The sequence below is a fragment of the Salmo salar genome, chromosome 16, assembly GCF_965601325.2.
Source record: "Salmo salar chromosome 16, fSalSal1, whole genome shotgun sequence".
Classification (NCBI taxonomy): Eukaryota; Metazoa; Chordata; class Actinopteri; order Salmoniformes; family Salmonidae; genus Salmo; species Salmo salar.
In genome coordinates, this window is record NC_138306.1 from 83,335,937 (window position 1) to 83,356,953 (window position 21,017).

Below are 21,017 nucleotides of genomic sequence, written 5' to 3' on the forward strand. Positions count from 1 at the left end.
ATCAGGGAGCAGCAGAGATGTATTAGGTATAGTAAGGATCAGAACAGGTGTATTATGTATAGTAAGGATCAGGGAACAGAACAGATGTATTAAGTATAGTAAGGATCAGGGAACAGAACAGATGTATTATGTATAGTCAGGATCAGGGAGCAGAACAGATGTATTATGTATAGTAAGGATCAGGGAGCAGCAGAGATGTATTATGTATAGTAAGGATCAGGGAACAGAACAGATGTATTATGTATAGTAAGGATCAGGGAAAAGCACAGATGTATTATGTATAGTAAATATCAAGGAGCAGAACAGATGTATTATGTATAGTAAAGATCAGGGAACAGAACAGATGTATTATGAATAGTAAGGATCAGGGTGCAGCACAGATGTATTATGTATAGTAAGGATCAGGGAACAGAACAGATGTATTATGTATAGTAAGGATCATGGAGCAGCAGAGATGTATTAGGTATAGTAAGGATCAGAACAGGTGTATTATGTATAGTAAGGATCAGGGAACAGAACAGATGTATTAAGTATAGTAAGGATCAGGGAACAGAACAGATGTATTATGTATAGTAAGGATCAGGGAGCAGAACAGATGTATTATGTATAGTAAGGATCAGGGAGCAGAACAGATGTATTATGTATAGTAAGGATCAGGGAACAGAACAGATGTATTATGTATAGTAAGGATAAGGGAGCAGCACAGATGTATTATGTATAGTAAAGATCAAGGAGCAGAACAGATGTATTATGTATAGTAAGGATCAGGGAACAGAACAGATGTATTATGAATAGTAAGGATCAGGGAGCAGAACAGATGTATTATGTATAGTAATTATCAGGGAGCAGAACAGATGTATTATGTATTATGATAAGAACAGATGTATTATGTATAGTAAGGATCAGGGAGCAGCAGAGATGTATTAGGTATAGTAAGGATCAGAACAGATGTATTATGTATAGTAAGGATCAGGGAGCAGAACAGATGTATTATGTATAGTAAGGATCAGGGAACAGAACAGATGTATTATGCATAGTAAGGATCAAGGAGCAGAACAGATGTATTATGTATAGTAAGGATCAGGGAACCGAACAGTTGTATTATGTATAGTAAGGATCAGGGAGCAGAACAGATGTATTATGTATAGTAAGGATCAGGGAGCAGCACAGATGTATTATGTATAGTAAGGATCAGGGAACAGAACAGATGTATTATGTATAGTAAGGATAAGGGAGCAGCACAGATGTATTATGTATAGTAAAGATCAAGGAGCAGAACAGATGTATTATGCATAGTAAGGATCAGGGAACAGAACAGATGTATTATGAATAGTAAGGATCAGGGTGCAGCACAGATGTATTATGTATAGTAAGGATCAGGGAACAGAACAGATGTATTATGTATAGTAAGGATCATGGAGCAGCAGAGATGTATTAGGTATAGTAAGGATCAGAACAGGTGTATTATGTATAGTAAGGATCAGGGAACAGAACAGATGTATTAAGTATAGTAAGGATCAGGGAACAGAACAGATGTATTATGTATAGTAAGGATCAGGGAGCAGAACAGATGTATTATGTATAGTAAGGATCAGGGAACAGAACAGATGTATTATGTATAGTAAGGATAAGGGAGCAGCACAGATGTATTATGTATAGTAAAGATCAAGGAGCAGAACAGATGTATTATGTATAGTAAGGATCAGGGAACAGAACAGATGTATTATGAATAGTAAGGATCAGGGTGCAGCACAGATGTATTATGTATAGTAAAGATCAAGGAGCAGAACAGATGTATTATGAATAGTAAGGATCAGGGTGCAGCACAGATGTATTATGTAAAGTAAGGATCAGGGAACAGAACAGATGTATTATGTATAGTAATGATCAGGGAGCAGCAGAGATATATTAGGTATAGTAAGGATCAGAACAGGTGTATTATGTATAGTAAGGATCAGGGAACAGAACAGATGTATTAAGTATAGTAAGGATCAGGGAACAGAACAGATGTATTATGTATAGTCAGGATCAGGGAGCAGAACAGATGTATTATGTATAGTAAGGGTATTATGTATAGTAAGGATCAGGGAACAGAACAGATGTATTATGTATAGTAAGGATCAGGGAACAGCACAGATGTATTATGTATAGTAAGGATCAGGGAGCAGAACAGATGTATTATGTATAGTAAGGATCAGGGAACAGAACAGATGTATTATGTATAGTAAGGATCAGGGAGCAGCAGAGATGTATTAGGTATAGTAAGGATCAGAACAGATGTATTATGTATAGTAAGGATCAGGGAACAGAACAGATGTATTAAGTATAGTAAGGATCAGGGAACAGAACAGATGTATTATGTATAGTAAGGATCAGGGAGCAGAACAGATGTATTATGTATAGTAAGGATCAGGGAGCAGCACAGATGTATTATGTATAGTAAGGATCAGGGAACAGAACAGATGTATTATGTATAGTAAGGATAAGGGAGCAGCACAGATGTATTATGTATAGTAAAGATCAAGGAGCAGAACAGATGTATTATGAATAGTAAGGATCAGGGTGCAGCACAGATGTATTATGTATAGTAAGGATCAGGGAACAGAACAGATGTATTATGTATAGTAATGATCAGGGAGCAGCAGAGATGTATTAGGTATAGTAAGGATCAGAACAGGTGTATTATGTATAGTAAGGATCAGGGAACAGAACAGATGTATTAAGTATAGTAAGGATCAGGGAACAGAACAGATGTATTATGTATAGTCAGGATCAGGGAGCAGAACAGATGTATTATGTATAGTAAGGATCAGGGAGCAGCAGAGATGTATTATGTATAGTAAGGATCAGGGAACAGAACAGATGTATTATGTATAGTAAGGATCAGGGAACAGCACAGATGTATTATGTATAGTAAATATCAAGGAGCAGAACAGATGTATTATGTATAGTAAAGATCAGGGAACAGAACAGATGTATTATGAATAGTAAGGATCAGGGTGCAGCACAGATGTATTATGTATAGTAAGGATCAGGGAACAGAACAGATGTATTATGTATAGTAAGGATCATGGAGCAGCAGAGATGTATTAGGTATAGTAAGGATCAGAACAGGCGTATTATGTATAGTAAGGATCAGGGAACAGAACAGATGTATTAAGTATAGTAAGGATCAGGGAACAGAACAGATGTATTATGTATAGTCAGGATCAGGGAGCAGAACAGATGTATTATGTATAGTAAGGATCAGGGAGCAGCAGAGATGTATTACGTATAGTAAGGATCAGGGAACAGAACAGATGTATTATGTATAGTAAGGATCAGGGAACAGCACAGATGTATTATGTATGGTAAGGATCAGGGAGCAGAACAGATGTATTATGTATAGTAAGGATCAGGGAACAGAACAGATGTATTATGTATAGTAAGGATAAGGGAGCAGCACAGATGTATTATGTATAGTAAAGATCAAGGAGCAGAACAGATGTATTATGTATAGTAAGGATCAGGGAACAGAACAGATGTATTATGAATAGTAAGGATCAGGGAGCAGAACAGATGTATTATGTATAGTAATTATCAGGGAGCAGAACAGATGTATTATGTATTATGATAAGAACAGATGTATTATGTATAGTAAGGATCAGGGAGCAGCAGAGATGTATTAGGTATAGTAAGGATCAGAACAGATGTATTATGTATAGTAAGGATCAGGGAGCAGAACAGATGTATTATGTATAGTAAGGATCAGGGAACAGAACAGATGTATTATGCATAGTAAGGATCAAGGAGCAGAACAGATGTATTATGTATAGTAAGGATCAGGGAACCGAACAGTTGTATTATGTATAGTAAGGATCAGGGAGCAGAACAGATGTATTATGTATAGTAAGGATCAGGGAGCAGCACAGATGTATTATGTATAGTAAGGATCAGGGAACAGAACAGATGTATTATGTATAGTAAGGATAAGGGAGCAGCACAGATGTATTATGTATAGTAAAGATCAAGGAGCAGAACAGATGTATTATGCATAGTAAGGATCAGGGAACAGAACAGATGTATTATGAATAGTAAGGATCAGGGTGCAGCACAGATGTATTATGTATAGTAAGGATCAGGGAACAGAACAGATGTATTATGTATAGTAAGGATCATGGAGCAGCAGAGATGTATTAGGTATAGTAAGGATCAGAACAGGTGTATTATGTATAGTAAGGATCAGGGAACAGAACAGATGTATTAAGTATAGTAAGGATCAGGGAACAGAACAGATGTATTATGTATAGTAAGGATCAGGGAGCAGAACAGATGTATTATGTATAGTAAGGATCAGGGAGCAGCACAGATGTATTATGTATAGTAAGGATCAGGTAACAGAACAGATGTATTATGTATAGTAAGGATAAGGGAGCAGCACAGATGTATTATGTATAGTAAATATCAAGGAGCAGAACAGATGTATTATGTATAGTAAGGATCAGGGAACAGAACAGATGTATTATGAATAGTAAGGATCAGGGTGCAGCACAGATGTATTATGTATAGTAAGGATCAGGGAACAGAACAGATGTATTATGTATAGTAAGGATCATGGAGCAGCAGAGATGTATTAGGTATAGTAAGGATCAGAACAGGTGTATTATGTATAGTAAGGATCAGGGAACAGAACAGATGTATTAAGTATAGTAAGGATCAGGGAACAGAACAGATGTATTATGTATAGTCAGGATCAGGGAGCAGAACAGATGTATTATGTATAGTAAGGATCAGGGAGCAGCAGAGATGTATTATGTATAGTAAGAATCAGGGAACAGAACAGATGTATTATGTATAGTAAGGATCAGGGAACAGCACAGATGTATTATGTATGGTAAGGATCAGGGAGCAGAACAGATGTATTATGTATAGTAAGGATAAGGGAGCAGCACAGATGTATTATGTATAGTAAAGATCAAGGAGCAGAACAGATGTATTATGTATAGTAAGGATCAGGGAACAGAACAGATGTATTATGAATAGTAAGGATCAGGGAGCAGAACAGATGTATTATGTATAGTAATTATCAGGGAGCAGAACAGATGTATTATGTATTATGATAAGAACAGATGTATTATGTATAGTAAGGATCAGGGAGCAGCAGAGATGTATTAGGTATAGTAAGGATCAGAACAGATGTATTATGTATAGTAAGGATCAGGGAGCAGAACAGATGTATTATGTATAGTAAGGATCAGGGAACAGAACAGATGTATTATGCATAGTAAGGATCAAGGAGCAGAACAGATGTATTATGTATAGTAAGGATCAGGGAACCGAACAGTTGTATTATGTATAGTAAGGATCAGGGAGCAGAACAGATGTATTATGTATAGTAAGGATCAGGGAGCAGCACAGATGTATTATGTATAGTAAGGATCAGGGAACAGAACAGATGTATTATGTATAGTAAGGATAAGGGAGCAGCACAGATGTATTATGTATAGTAAAGATCAAGGAGCAGAACAGATGTATTATGCATAGTAAGGATCAGGGAACAGAACAGATGTATTATGAATAGTAAGGATCAGGGTGCAGCACAGATGTATTATGTATAGTAAGGATCAGGGAACAGAACAGATGTATTATGTATAGTAAGGATCATGGAGCAGCAGAGATGTATTAGGTATAGTAAGGATCAGAACAGGTGTATTATGTATAGTAAGGATCAGGGAACAGAACAGATGTATTAAGTATAGTAAGGATCAGGGAACAGAACAGATGTATTATGTATAGTAAGGATCAGGGAGCAGAACAGATGTATTATGTATAGTAAGGATCAGGGAGCAGCACAGATGTATTATGTATAGTAAGGATCAGGTAACAGAACAGATGTATTATGTATAGTAAGGATAAGGGAGCAGCACAGATGTATTATGTATAGTAAATATCAAGGAGCAGAACAGATGTATTATGTATAGTAAGGATCAGGGAACAGAACAGATGTATTATGAATAGTAAGGATCAGGGTGCAGCACAGATGTATTATGTATAGTAAGGATCAGGGAACAGAACAGATGTATTATGTATAGTAAGGATCATGGAGCAGCAGAGATGTATTAGGTATAGTAAGGATCAGAACAGGTGTATTATGTATAGTAAGGATCAGGGAACAGAACAGATGTATTAAGTATAGTAAGGATCAGGGAACAGAACAGATGTATTATGTATAGTCAGGATCAGGGAGCAGAACAGATGTATTATGTATAGTAAGGATCAGGGAGCAGCAGAGATGTATTATGTATAGTAAGAATCAGGGAACAGAACAGATGTATTATGTATAGTAAGGATCAGGGAACAGCACAGATGTATTATGTATGGTAAGGATCAGGGAGCAGAACAGATGTATTATGTATAGTAAGGATCAGGGAACAGAACAGATGTATTATGTATAGTAAGGATAAGGGAGCAGCACAGATGTATTATGTATAGTAAAGATCAAGGAGCAGAACAGATGTATTATGTATAGTAAGGATCAGGGAACAGAACAGATGTATTATGAATAGTAAGGATCAGGGAGCAGAACAGATGTATTATGTATAGTAATTATCAGGGAGCAGAACAGATGTATTATGTATTATGATAAGAACAGATGTATTATGTATAGTAAGGATCAGGGAGCAGCAGAGATGTATTAGGTATAGTAAGGATCAGAACAGATGTATTATGTATAGTAAGGATCAGGGAGCAGAACAGATGTATTATGTATAGTAAGGATCAGGGAACAGAACAGATGTATTATGCATAGTAAGGATCAAGGAGCAGAACAGATGTATTATGTATAGTAAGGATCAGGGAACCGAACAGATGTATTATGTGTAGTAAGGATCAGGGAGCAGAACAGATGTATTATGTATAGTAAGGATCAGGGAGCAGCACAGATGTATTATGTATAGTAAGGATCAGGGAACAGAACAGATGTATTATGTATAGTAAGGATAAGGGAGCAGCACAGATGTATTATGTATAGTAAAGATCAAGGAGCAGAACAGATGTATTATGTATAGTAAGGATCAGGGAACAGAACAGATGTATTATGTATAGTAAGGATAAGGGAGCAGCACAGATGTATTATGTATAGTAAAGATCAAGGAGCAGAACAGATGTATTATGTATAGTAAGGATCAGGGAACAGAACAGATGTATTATGAATAGTAAGGATCAGGGAGCAGAACAGATGTATTATGTATAGTAATTATCAGGGAGCAGAACAGATGTATTATGTATTATGATAAGAACAGATGTATTATGTATAGTAAGGATCAGGGAGCAGCAGAGATGTATTAGGTATAGTAAGGATCAGAACAGATGTATTATGTATAGTAAGGATCAGGGAGCAGAACAGATGTATTATGTATAGTAAGGATCAGGGAACAGAACAGATGTATTATGCATAGTAAGGATCAAGGAGCAGAACAGATGTATTATGTATAGTAAGGATCAGGGAACCGAACAGATGTATTATGTGTAGTAAGGATCAGGGAGCAGAACAGATGTATTATGTATAGTAAGGATCAGGGAGCAGCACAGATGTATTATGTATAGTAAGGATCAGGGAACAGAACAGATGTATTATGTATAGTAAGGATAAGGGAGCAGCACAGATGTATTATGTATAGTAAAGATCAAGGAGCAGAACAGATGTATTATGTATAGTAAGGATCAGGGAACAGAACAGATGTATTATGAATAGTAAGGATCAGGGAGCAGAACAGATGTATTATGTATAGTAAGGATCAGGGAGCAGCACAGATGTATTATGTATAGTAAGGATCAGGGAACAGAACAGATGTATTATGTATATTAAGGATAAGGGAGCAGCACAGATGTATTATGTATAGCAAGGATCAGGGAACAGAACAGATGTATTATGTATAGTAAGGATCATGGAGCAGCAGAGATGTATTAGGTATAGTAAGGATCAGAACAGGTGTATTATGTATAGTAAGGATCAGGGAACAGAACAGATGTATTAAGTATAGTAAGGATCAGGGAACAGAACAGATGTATTATGTATAGTCAGGATCAGGGAGCAGAACAGATGTATTATGTATAGTAAGGATCAGGGAGCAGCAGAGATGTATTATGTATAGTAAGGATCAGGGAACAGAACAGATGTATTATGTATAGTAAGGATCAGGGAGCAGAACAGATGTATTATGTATAGTAATTATCAGGGAGCAGAACAGATGTATTATGTATTATGATAAGAACAGATGTATTATGTATAGTAAGGATCAGGGAGCAGCAGAGATGTATTAGGTATAGTAAGGATCAGAACAGATGTATTATGTATAGTAAGGATCAGGGAGCAGAACAGATGTATTATGTATAGTAAGGATCAGGGAACAGAACAGATATATTATGCATAGTAAGGATCAAGGAGCAGAACAGATGTATTATGTATAGTAAGGATCAGGGAACCGAACAGTTGCATTATGTATAGTAAGGATCAGGGAGCAGAACAGATGTATTATGTATAGTAAGGATCAGGGAGCAGCACAGATGTATTATGTATAGTAAGGATCAGGGAACAGAACAGATGTATTATGTATAGTAAGGATAAGGGAGCAGCACAGATGTATTATGTATAGTAAAGATCAAGGAGCAGAACAGATGTATTATGCATAGTAAGGATCAGGGAACAGAACAGATGTATTATGAATAGTAAGGATCAGGGTGCAGCACAGATGTATTATGTATAGTAAGGATCAGGGAACAGAACAGATGTATTATGTATAGTAAGGATCATGGAGCAGCAGAGATGTATTAGGTATAGTAAGGATCAGAACAGGTGTATTATGTATAGTAAGGATCAGGGAACAGAACAGATGTATTAAGTATAGTAAGGATCAGGGAACAGAACAGATGTATTATGTATAGTAAGGATCAGGGAGCAGAACAGATGTATTATGTATAGTAAGGATCAGGGAACAGAACAGATGTATTATGTATAGTAAGGATAAGGGAGCAGCACAGATGTATTATGTATAGTAAAGATCAAGGAGCAGAACAGATGTATTATGTATAGTAAGGATCAGGGAACAGAACAGATGTATTATGAATAGTAAGGATCAGGGTGCAGCACAGATGTATTATGTATAGTAAAGATCAAGGAGCAGAACAGATGTATTATGAATAGTAAGGATCAGGGTGCAGCACAGATGTATTATGTATAGTAAGGATCAGGGAACAGAACAGATGTATTATGTATAGTAATGATCAGGGAGCAGCAGAGATATATTAGGTATAGTAAGGATCAGAACAGGTGTATTATGTATAGTAAGGATCAGGGAACAGAACAGATGTATTAAGTATAGTAAGGATCAGGGAACAGAACAGATGTATTATGTATAGTCAGGATCAGGGAGCAGAACAGATGTATTATGTATAGTAAGGGTATTATGTATAGTAAGGATCAGGGAACAGAACAGATGTATTATGTATAGTAAGGATCAGGGAACAGCACAGATGTATTATGTATAGTAAGGATCAGGGAGCAGAACAGATGTATTATGTATAGTAAGGATCAGGGAACAGAACAGATGTATTATGTATAGTAAGGATCAGGGAGCAGCAGAGATGTATTAGGTATAGTAAGGATCAGAACAGATGTATTATGTATAGTAAGGATCAGGGAACAGAACAGATGTATTAAGTATAGTAAGGATCAGGGAACAGAACAGATGTATTATGTATAGTAAGGATCAGGGAGCAGAACAGATGTATTATGTATAGTAAGGATCAGGGAGCAGCACAGATGTATTATGTATAGTAAGGATCAGGGAACAGAACAGATGTATTATGTATAGTAAGGATAAGGGAGCAGCACAGATGTATTATGTATAGTAAAGATCAAGGAGCAGAACAGATGTATTATGAATAGTAAGGATCAGGGTGCAGCACAGATGTATTATGTATAGTAAGGATCAGGGAACAGAACAGATGTATTATGTATAGTAATGATCAGGGAGCAGCAGAGATGTATTAGGTATAGTAAGGATCAGAACAGGTGTATTATGTATAGTAAGGATCAGGGAACAGAACAGATGTATTAAGTATAGTAAGGATCAGGGAACAGAACAGATGTATTATGTATAGTCAGGATCAGGGAGCAGAACAGATGTATTATGTATAGTAAGGATCAGGGAGCAGCAGAGATGTATTATGTATAGTAAGGATCAGGGAACAGAACAGATGTATTATGTATAGTAAGGATCAGGGAACAGCACAGATGTATTATGTATAGTAAATATCAAGGAGCAGAACAGATGTATTATGTATAGTAAAGATCAGGGAACAGAACAGATGTATTATGAATAGTAAGGATCAGGGTGCAGCACAGATGTATTATGTATAGTAAGGATCAGGGAACAGAACAGATGTATTATGTATAGTAAGGATCATGGAGCAGCAGAGATGTATTAGGTATAGTAAGGATCAGAACAGGTGTATTATGTATAGTAAGGATCAGGGAACAGAACAGATGTATTAAGTATAGTAAGGATCAGGGAACAGAACAGATGTATTATGTATAGTCAGGATCAGGGAGCAGAACAGATGTATTATGTATAGTAAGGATCAGGGAGCAGCAGAGATGTATTACGTATAGTAAGGATCAGGGAACAGAACAGATGTATTATGTATAGTAAGGATCAGGGAACAGCACAGATGTATTATGTATGGTAAGGATCAGGGAGCAGAACAGATGTATTATGTATAGTAAGGATCAGGGAACAGAACAGATGTATTATGTATAGTAAGGATAAGGGAGCAGCACAGATGTATTATGTATAGTAAAGATCAAGGAGCAGAACAGATGTATTATGTATAGTAAGGATCAGGGAACAGAACAGATGTATTATGAATAGTAAGGATCAGGGAGCAGAACAGATGTATTATGTATAGTAATTATCAGGGAGCAGAACAGATGTATTATGTATTATGATAAGAACAGATGTATTATGTATAGTAAGGATCAGGGAGCAGCAGAGATGTATTAGGTATAGTAAGGATCAGAACAGATGTATTATGTATAGTAAGGATCAGGGAGCAGAACAGATGTATTATGTATAGTAAGGATCAGGGAACAGAACAGATGTATTATGCATAGTAAGGATCAAGGAGCAGAACAGATGTATTATGTATAGTAAGGATCAGGGAACCGAACAGTTGTATTATGTATAGTAAGGATCAGGGAGCAGAACAGATGTATTATGTATAGTAAGGATCAGGGAGCAGCACAGATGTATTATGTATAGTAAGGATCAGGGAACAGAACAGATGTATTATGTATAGTAAGGATAAGGGAGCAGCACAGATGTATTATGTATAGTAAAGATCAAGGAGCAGAACAGATGTATTATGCATAGTAAGGATCAGGGAACAGAACAGATGTATTATGAATAGTAAGGATCAGGGTGCAGCACAGATGTATTATGTATAGTAAGGATCAGGGAACAGAACAGATGTATTATGTATAGTAAGGATCATGGAGCAGCAGAGATGTATTAGGTATAGTAAGGATCAGAACAGGTGTATTATGTATAGTAAGGATCAGGGAACAGAACAGATGTATTAAGTATAGTAAGGATCAGGGAACAGAACAGATGTATTATGTATAGTCAGGATCAGGGAGCAGAACAGATGTATTATGTATAGTAAGGATCAGGGAGCAGCAGAGATGTATTATGTATAGTAAGGATCAGGGAACAGAACAGATGTATTATGTATAGTAAGGATCAGGGAACAGCACAGAAGTATTATGTATGGTAAGGATCAGGGAGCAGAACAGATATATTATGTATAGTAAGGATCAAGGAGCAGCAGAGATGTATTAGGTATAGTAAGGATCAGAACAGATGTATTATGTATAGTAAGGATCAGGGAGCAGAACAGATGTATTATGTATAGTAAGGATCAGGGAACAGAACAGATGTATTATGCATAGTAAGGATCAAGGAGCAGAACAGATGTATTATGTATAGTAAGGATCAGGGAACCGAACAGTTGTATTATGTATAGTAAGGATCAGGGAGCAGAACAGATGTATTATGTATAGTAAGGATCAGGGAGCAGCACAGATGTATTATGTATAGTAAGGATCAGGGAACAGAACAGATGTATTATGTATAGTAAGGATAAGGGAGCAGCACAGATGTATTATGTATAGTAAAGATCAAGGAGCAGAACAGATGTATTATGCATAGTAAGGATCAGGGAACAGAACAGATGTATTATGAATAGTAAGGATCAGGGTGCAGCACAGATGTATTATGTATAGTAAGGATCAGGGAACAGAACAGATGTATTATGTATAGTAAGGATCATGGAGCAGCAGAGATGTATTAGGTATAGTAAGGATCAGAACAGGTGTATTATGTATAGTAAGGATCAGGGAACAGAACAGATGTATTAAGTATAGTAAGGATCAGGGAACAGAACAGATGTATTATGTATAGTAAGGATCAGGGAGCAGAACAGATGTATTATGTATAGTAAGGATCAGGGAGCAGCACAGATGTATTATGTATAGTAAGGATCAGGGAGCAGCACAGATGTATTATGTATAGTAAGGATCAGGGAACAGAACAGATGTATTATGTATAGTAAGGATAAGGGAGCAGAACAGATGTATTATGTATAGTAAGGATCAGGGAGCAGAACAGATGTATTATGTATAGTAAGGATCAGGGAACAGAACAGATGTATTATGCATAGTAAGGATCAAGGAGCAGAACAGATGTATTATGTATAGTAAGGATCAGGGAACCGAACAGATGTATTATGTGTAGTAAGGATCAGGGAGCAGAACAGATGTATTATGTATAGTAAGGATCAGGGAGCAGCACAGATGTATTATGTATAGTAAGGATCAGGGAACAGAACAGATGTATTATGTATAGTAAGGATAAGGGAGCAGCACAGATGTATTATGTATAGTAAAGATCAAGGAGCAGAACAGATGTATTATGTATAGTAAGGATCAGGGAACAGAACAGATGTATTATGTATAGTAAGGATAAGGGAGCAGCACAGATGTATTATGTATAGTAAAGATCAAGGAGCAGAACAGATGTATTATGTATAGTAAGGATCAGGGAACAGAACAGATGTATTATGAATAGTAAGGATCAGGGAGCAGAACAGATGTATTATGTATAGTAATTATCAGGGAGCAGAACAGATGTATTATGTATTATGATAAGAACAGATGTATTATGTATAGTAAGGATCAGGGAGCAGCAGAGATGTATTAGGTATAGTAAGGATCAGAACAGATGTATTATGTATAGTAAGGATCAGGGAGCAGAACAGATGTATTATGTATAGTAAGGATCAGGGAACAGAACAGATGTATTATGAATAGTAAGGATCAAGGAGCAGAACAGATGTATTATGTATAGTAAGGATCAGGGAACCGAACAGATGTATTATGTGTAGTAAGGATCAGGGAGCAGAACAGATGTATTATGTATAGTAAGGATCAGGGAGCAGCACAGATGTATTATGTATAGTAAGGATCAGGGAACAGAACAGATGTATTATGTATAGTAAGGATAAGGGAGCAGCACAGATGTATTATGTATAGTAAAGATCAAGGAGCAGAACAGATGTATTATGTATAGTAAGGATCAGGGAACAGAACAGATGTATTATGAATAGTAAGGATCAGGGAGCAGAACAGATGTATTATGTATAGTAAGGATCAGGGAGCAGCACAGATGTATTATGTATAGTAAGGATCAGGGAACAGAACAGATGTATTATGTATAGTAAGGATAAGGGAGCAGCACAGATGTATTATGTATAGCAAGGATCAGGGAACAGAACAGATGTATTATGTATAGTAAGGATCATGGAGCAGCAGAGATGTATTAGGTATAGTAAGGATCAGAACAGGTGTATTATGTATAGTAAGGATCAGGGAACAGAACAGATGTATTAAGTATAGTAAGGATCAGGGAACAGAACAGATGTATTATGTATAGTCAGGATCAGGGAGCAGAACAGATGTATTATGTATAGTAAGGATCAGGGAGCAGCAGAGATGTATTATGTATAGTAAGGATCAGGGAACAGAACAGATGTATTATGTATAGTAAGGATCAGGGAACAGCACAGAAGTATTATGTATGGTAAGGATCAGGGAGCAGAACAGATATATTATGTATAGTAAGGATCAGGGAGCAGCAGAGATGTATTATGTATAGTAAGTATCAGGGAACAGAACAGATGTATTATGTACAGTAAGGATCAGGGATCAGAACAGATGTATTATGTATAGTAAGGATCAGGGAACAGAACAGATGTATTATGTATAGTAAGGATCAGGGAACAGAACAGATGTATTATGCATAGTAAGGATCAGGGAGCAGAACAGATGTATTATGTATAGTAAGGATCAGGGAGCAAAACAGATTTATTAAGTATAGTAATGATCAGGGAACAGAACAGATGTATTATGTATAGTAAGGATCAGGGAGCAGAACAGATGTATTATGTATAGTAAGGATCAGGGATCAGAACAGATTTATTATGTACAGTAAGGATCAGGGAGCAGAACAGATGTATTATGTATAGTAAGGATCAGGGAGCAGCACAGATGTATTATGTATAGTAAAGATCAAGGAGCACAACAGATGTATTATGTATAGTAAGGATCAGGGAACAGAACAGATGTATTATGAATAGTAAGGATCAGGGAGCAGAACAGATGTATTATGTATAGTAATTATCAGGGAGCAGAACGGATGTATTATGTATTATGATAAGAACAGATGTATTATGTATAGTAAGGATCAGGGAGCAGCACAGATGTATTATGTATAGTAAGGATCAGGGAACAGAACAGATGTATTATGTATAGTAAGGATCAGGGAGCAGAACAGATGTATTATGTATAGTAAGGATCAGGGAACAGAACAGATGTATTATGTATAGTAAGGATCAGAGAGCAGCAGAGATGTATTAGGTATAGTAAGGATCAGAACAGATGTATTATGTATTGTAAGGATCAGGGAACAGAACAGATGTATTAAGTATAGTAAGGATCAGGGAACAGAACAGATGTATTATGTATAGTAAGGATAATGGACCAGCACAGATGTATTATGTATAGTAAAGATCAAGGAGCAGAACAGATGTATTATGTATAGTAAGGATCAGGGAACAGAACAGATGTATTATGAATAGTAAGGATCAGGGAGCAGAACAGATGTATTATGTATAGTAATTATCAGGGAGCAGAACAGATGTATTATGTACTATGATAAGAACAGATGTATTATGTATAGTAAGGATCAGGGAGCAGCAGAGATGTATTAGGTATAGTAAGGATCAGAACAGATGTATTATGTATAGTAAGGATCAGGGAACAGAACAGATGTATTAAGTATAGTAAGGATCAGGGAACAGAACAGATGTATTATGTATAGTAAGGATCAGGGAACAGAACAGATGTATTATGCATAGTAAGGATCAGGGAGCAGAACAGATGTATTATGTATAGTAAGGATCAGGGAGCAGCAGAGATGTATTATGTATATTAAGGATCAGGGAGCAGAACAGATGTATTATGTATAGTAAGGATCAGGGAGCAGCAGAGATGTATTATGTATAGTAAGGATCAGGGAGCAGAACAGATGTATTATGTATAGTAAGGATCAGGGAACAGAACAGATGTATTTTGTATAGTAAGGAACAGGGAGCAAAACAGATTTATTAAGTATAGTAAGGATCAGGGAACAGAACAGATGTATTATGTATAGTAAGGATCAGGGAGCAGAACAGATGTATTATGTATAGTAAGGATCAGGGAGCAGAACAGATGTATTATGTACAGTAAGGATCAGGGAGCAGAACAGATGTATTATGTATAGTAAGGATCAGGGAGCAGCACAGATGTATTATGTATAGTAAAGATCAAGGAGCACAACAGATGTATTATGTATAGTAAGGATCAGGGAACAGAACAGATGTATTATGAATAGTAAGGATCATGGAGCAGAACAGATGTATTATGTATAGTAAGGATCAGGGAACAGCACAGATGTATTATGTATGGTAAGGATCAGGGAGCAGAACAGATGTATTATGTATAGTAAGGATCAGGGAACAGAACAGATGTATTATGTATAGTAAGGATAAGGGAGCAGCACAGATGTATTATGTATAGTAAAGATCAAGGAGCAGAACAGATGTATTATGTATAGTAAGGATCAGGGAACAGAACAGATGTATTATGAATAGTAAGGATCAGGGAGCAGAACAGATGTATTATGTATAGTAATTATCAGGGAGCAGAACAGATGTATTATGTATTATGATAAGAACAGATGTATTATGTATAGTAAGGATCAGGGAGCAGCAGAGATGTATTAGGTATAGTAAGGATCAGAACAGATGTATTATGTATAGTAAGGATCAGGGAGCAGAACAGATGTATTATGTATAGTAAGGATCAGGGAACAGAACAGATGTATTATGCATAGTAAGGATCAAGGAGCAGAACAGATGTATTATGTATAGTAAGGATCAGGGAACCGAACAGATGTATTATGTGTAGTAAGGATCAGGGAGCAGAACAGATGTATTATGTATAGTAAGGATCAGGGAGCAGCACAGATGTATTATGTATAGTAAGGATCAGGGAACAGAACAGATGTATTATGTATAGTAAGGATAAGGGAGCAGCACAGATGTATTATGTATAGTAAAGATCAAGGAGCAGAACAGATGTATTATGTATAGTAAGGATCAGGGAACAGAACAGATGTATTATGTATAGTAAGGATAAGGGAGCAGCACAGATGTATTATGTATAGTAAAGATCAAGGAGCAGAACAGATGTATTATGTATAGTAAGGATCAGGGAACAGAACAGATGTATTATGAATAGTAAGGATCAGGGAGCAGAACAGATGTATTATGTATAGTAATTATCAGGGAGCAGAACAGATGTATTATGTATTATGATAAGAACAGATGTATTATGTATAGTAAGGATCAGGGAGCAGCAGAGATGTATTAGGTATAGTAAGGATCAGAACAGATGTATTATGTATAGTAAGGATCAGGGAGCAGAACAGATGTATTATGTATAGTAAGGATCAGGGAACAGAACAGATGTATTATGCATAGTAAGGATCAAGGAGCAGAACAGATGTATTATGTATAGTAAGGATCAGGGAACCGAACAGATGTATTATGTGTAGTAAGGATCAGGGAGCAGAACAGATGTATTATGTATAGTAAGGATCAGGGAGCAGCACAGATGTATTATGTATAGTAAGGATCAGGGAACAGAACAGATGTATTATGTATAGTAAGGATAAGGGAGCAGCACAGATGTATTATGTATAGTAAAGATCAAGGAGCAGAACAGATGTATTATGTATAGTAAGGATCAGGGAACAGAACAGATGTATTATGAATAGTAAGGATCAGGGAGCAGAACAGATGTATTATGTATAGTAAGGATCAGGGTAGCAGCACAGATGTATTATGTATAGTAAGGATCAGGGAACAGAACAGATGTATTATGTATAGTAAGGATAAGGGAGCAGCACAGATGTATTATGTATAGCAAGGATCAGGGAACAGAACAGATGTATTATGTATAGTAAGGATCATGGAGCAGCAGAGATGTATTAGGTATAGTAAGGATCAGAACAGGTGTATTATGTATAGTAAGGATCAGGGAACAGAACAGATGTATTAAGTATAGTAAGGATCAGGGAACAGAACAGATGTATTATGTATAGTCAGGATCAGGGAGCAGAACAGATGTATTATGTATAGTAAGGATCAGGGAGCAGCAGAGATGTATTATGTATAGTAAGGATCAGGGAACAGAACAGATGTATTATGTATAGTAAGGATCAGGGAACAGCACAGAAGTATTATGTATGGTAAGGATCAGGGAGCAGAACAGATATATTATGTATAGTAAGGATCAGGGAGCAGCAGAGATGTATTAGGTATAGTAAGGATCAGAACAGATGTATTATGTATAGTAAGGATCAGGGAGCAGAACAGATGTATTATGTATAGTAAGGATCAGGGAACAGAACAGATGTATTATGCATAGTAAGGATCAAGGAGCAGAACAGATGTATTATGTATAGTAAGGATCAGGGAACCGAACAGTTGTATTATGTATAGTAAGGATCAGGGAGCAGAACAGATGTATTATGTATAGTAAGGATCAGGGAGCAGCACAGATGTATTATGTATAGTAAGGATCAGGGAACAGAACAGATGTATTATGTATAGTAAGGATAAGGGAGCAGCACAGATGTATTATGTATAGTAAAGATCAAGGAGCAGAACAGATGTATTATGCATAGTAAGGATCAGGGAACAGAACAGATGTATTATGAATAGTAAGGATCAGGGTGCAGCACAGATGTATTATGTATAGTAAGGATCAGGGAACAGAACAGATGTATTATGTATAGTAAGGATCATGGAGCAGCAGAGATGTATTAGGTATAGTAAGGATCAGAACAGGTGTATTATGTATAGTAAGGATCAGGGAACAGAACAGATGTATTAAGTATAGTAAGGATCAGGGAACAGAACAGATGTATTATGTATAGTAAGGATCAGGGAGCAGAACAGATGTATTATGTATAGTAAGGATCAGGGAGCAGCACAGATGTATTATGTATAGTAAGGATCAGGTAACAGAACAGATGTATTATGTATAGTAAGGATAAGGGAGCAGCACAGATGTATTATGTATAGTAAATATCAAGGAGCAGAACAGATGTATTATGTATAGTAAGGATCAGGGAACAGAACAGATGTATTATGAATAGTAAGGATCAGGGTGCAGCACAGATGTATTATGTATAGTAAGGATCAGGGAACAGAACAGATGTATTATGTATAGTAAGGATCAGGGAACAGAACAGATGTATTATGTATAGTAAGGATAAGGGAGCAGCACAGATGTATTATGTATAGTAAGGATCAGGGAACAGCACAGATGTATTATGTATGGTAAGGATCAGGGAGCAGAACAGATGTATTATGTATAGTAAGGATCAGGGAACAGAACAGATGTATTATGTATAGTAAGGATAAGGGAGCAGCACAGATGTATTATGTATAGTAAAGATCAAGGAGCAGAACAGATGTATTATGTATAGTAAGGATCAGGGAACAGAACAGATGTATTATGAATAGTAAGGATCAGGGAGCAGAACAGATGTATTATGTATAGTAATTATCAGGGAACCGAACAGATGTATTATGTGTAGTAAGGATCAGGGAGCAGAACAGATGTATTATGTATAGTAAGGATCAGGGAACAGAACAGATGTATTATGTATAGTAAGGATAAGGGAGCAGCACAGATGTATTATGTATAGTAAAGATCAAGGAGCAGAACAGATGTATTATGTATAGTAAGGATCAGGGAACAGAACAGATGTATTATGAATAGTAAGGATCAGGGAGCAGAACAGATGTATTATGTATAGTAAGGATCAGGGAGCAGCACAGATGTATTATGTATAGTAAGGATCAGGGAACAGAACAGATGTATTATGTATAGTAAGGATAAGGGAGCAGCACAGATGTATTATGTATAGCAAGGATCAGGGAACAGAACAGATGTATTATGTATAGTAAGGATCATGGAGCAGCAGAGATGTATTAGGTATAGTAAGGATCAGAACAGGTGTATTATGTATAGTAAGGATCAGGGAACAGAACAGATGTATTAAGTATAGTAAGGATCAGGGAACAGAACAGATGTATTATGTATAGTCAGGATCAGGGAGCAGAACAGATGTATTATGTATAGTAAGGATCAGGGAGCAGCAGAGATGTATTATGTATAGTAAGGATCAGGGAACAGAACAGATGTATTATGTATAGTAAGGATCAGGGAACAGCACAGAAGTATTATGTATGGTAAGGATCAGGGAGCAGAACAGATATATTATGTATAGTAAGGATCAGGGAGCAGCAGAGATGTATTAGGTATAGTAAGGATCAGAACAGATGTATTATGTATAGTAAGGATCAGGGAGCAGAACAGATGTATTATGTATAGTAAGGATCAGGGAACAGAACAGATGTATTATGCATAGTAAGGATCAAGGAGCAGAACCGATGTATTATGTATAGTAAGGATCAGGGAACCGAACAGTTGTATTATGTATAGTAAGGATCAGGGAGCAGAACAGATGTATTATGTATAGTAAGGATCAGGGAGCAGCACAGATGTATTATGTATAGTAAGGATCAGGGAACAGAACAGATGTATTATGTATAGTAAGGATAAGGGAGCAGCACAGATGTATTATGTATAGTAAAGATCAAGGAGCAGAACAGATGTATTATGCATAGTAAGGATCAGGGAACAGAACAGATGTATTATGAATAGTAAGGATCAGGGTGCAGCACAGATGTATTATGTATAGTAAGGATCAGGGAACAGAACAGATGTATTATGTATAGTAAGGATCATGGAGCAGCAGAGATGTATTAGGTATAGTAAGGATCAGAACAGGTGTATTATGTATAGTAAGGATCAGGGAACAGAACAGATGTATTAAGTATAGTAAGGATCAGGGAACAGAACAGATGTATTATGTATAGTAAGGATCAGGGAGCAGAACAGATGTATTATGTATAGTAAGGATCAGGGAGCAGCACAGATGTATTATGTATAGTAAGGATCAGGTAACAGAACAGATGTATTATGTATAGTAAGGATAAGGGAGCAGCACAGATGTATTATGTATAGTAAATATCAAGGAGCAGAACAGATGTATTATGTATAGTAAGGATCAGGGAACAGAACAGATGTATTATGAATAGTAAGGATCAGGGTGCAGCACAGATGTATTATGTATAGTAAGGATCAGGGAACAGAACAGATGTATTATGTATAGTAAGGATCAGGGAACAGAACAGATGTATTATGTATAGTAAGGATAAGGGAGCAGCACAGATGTATT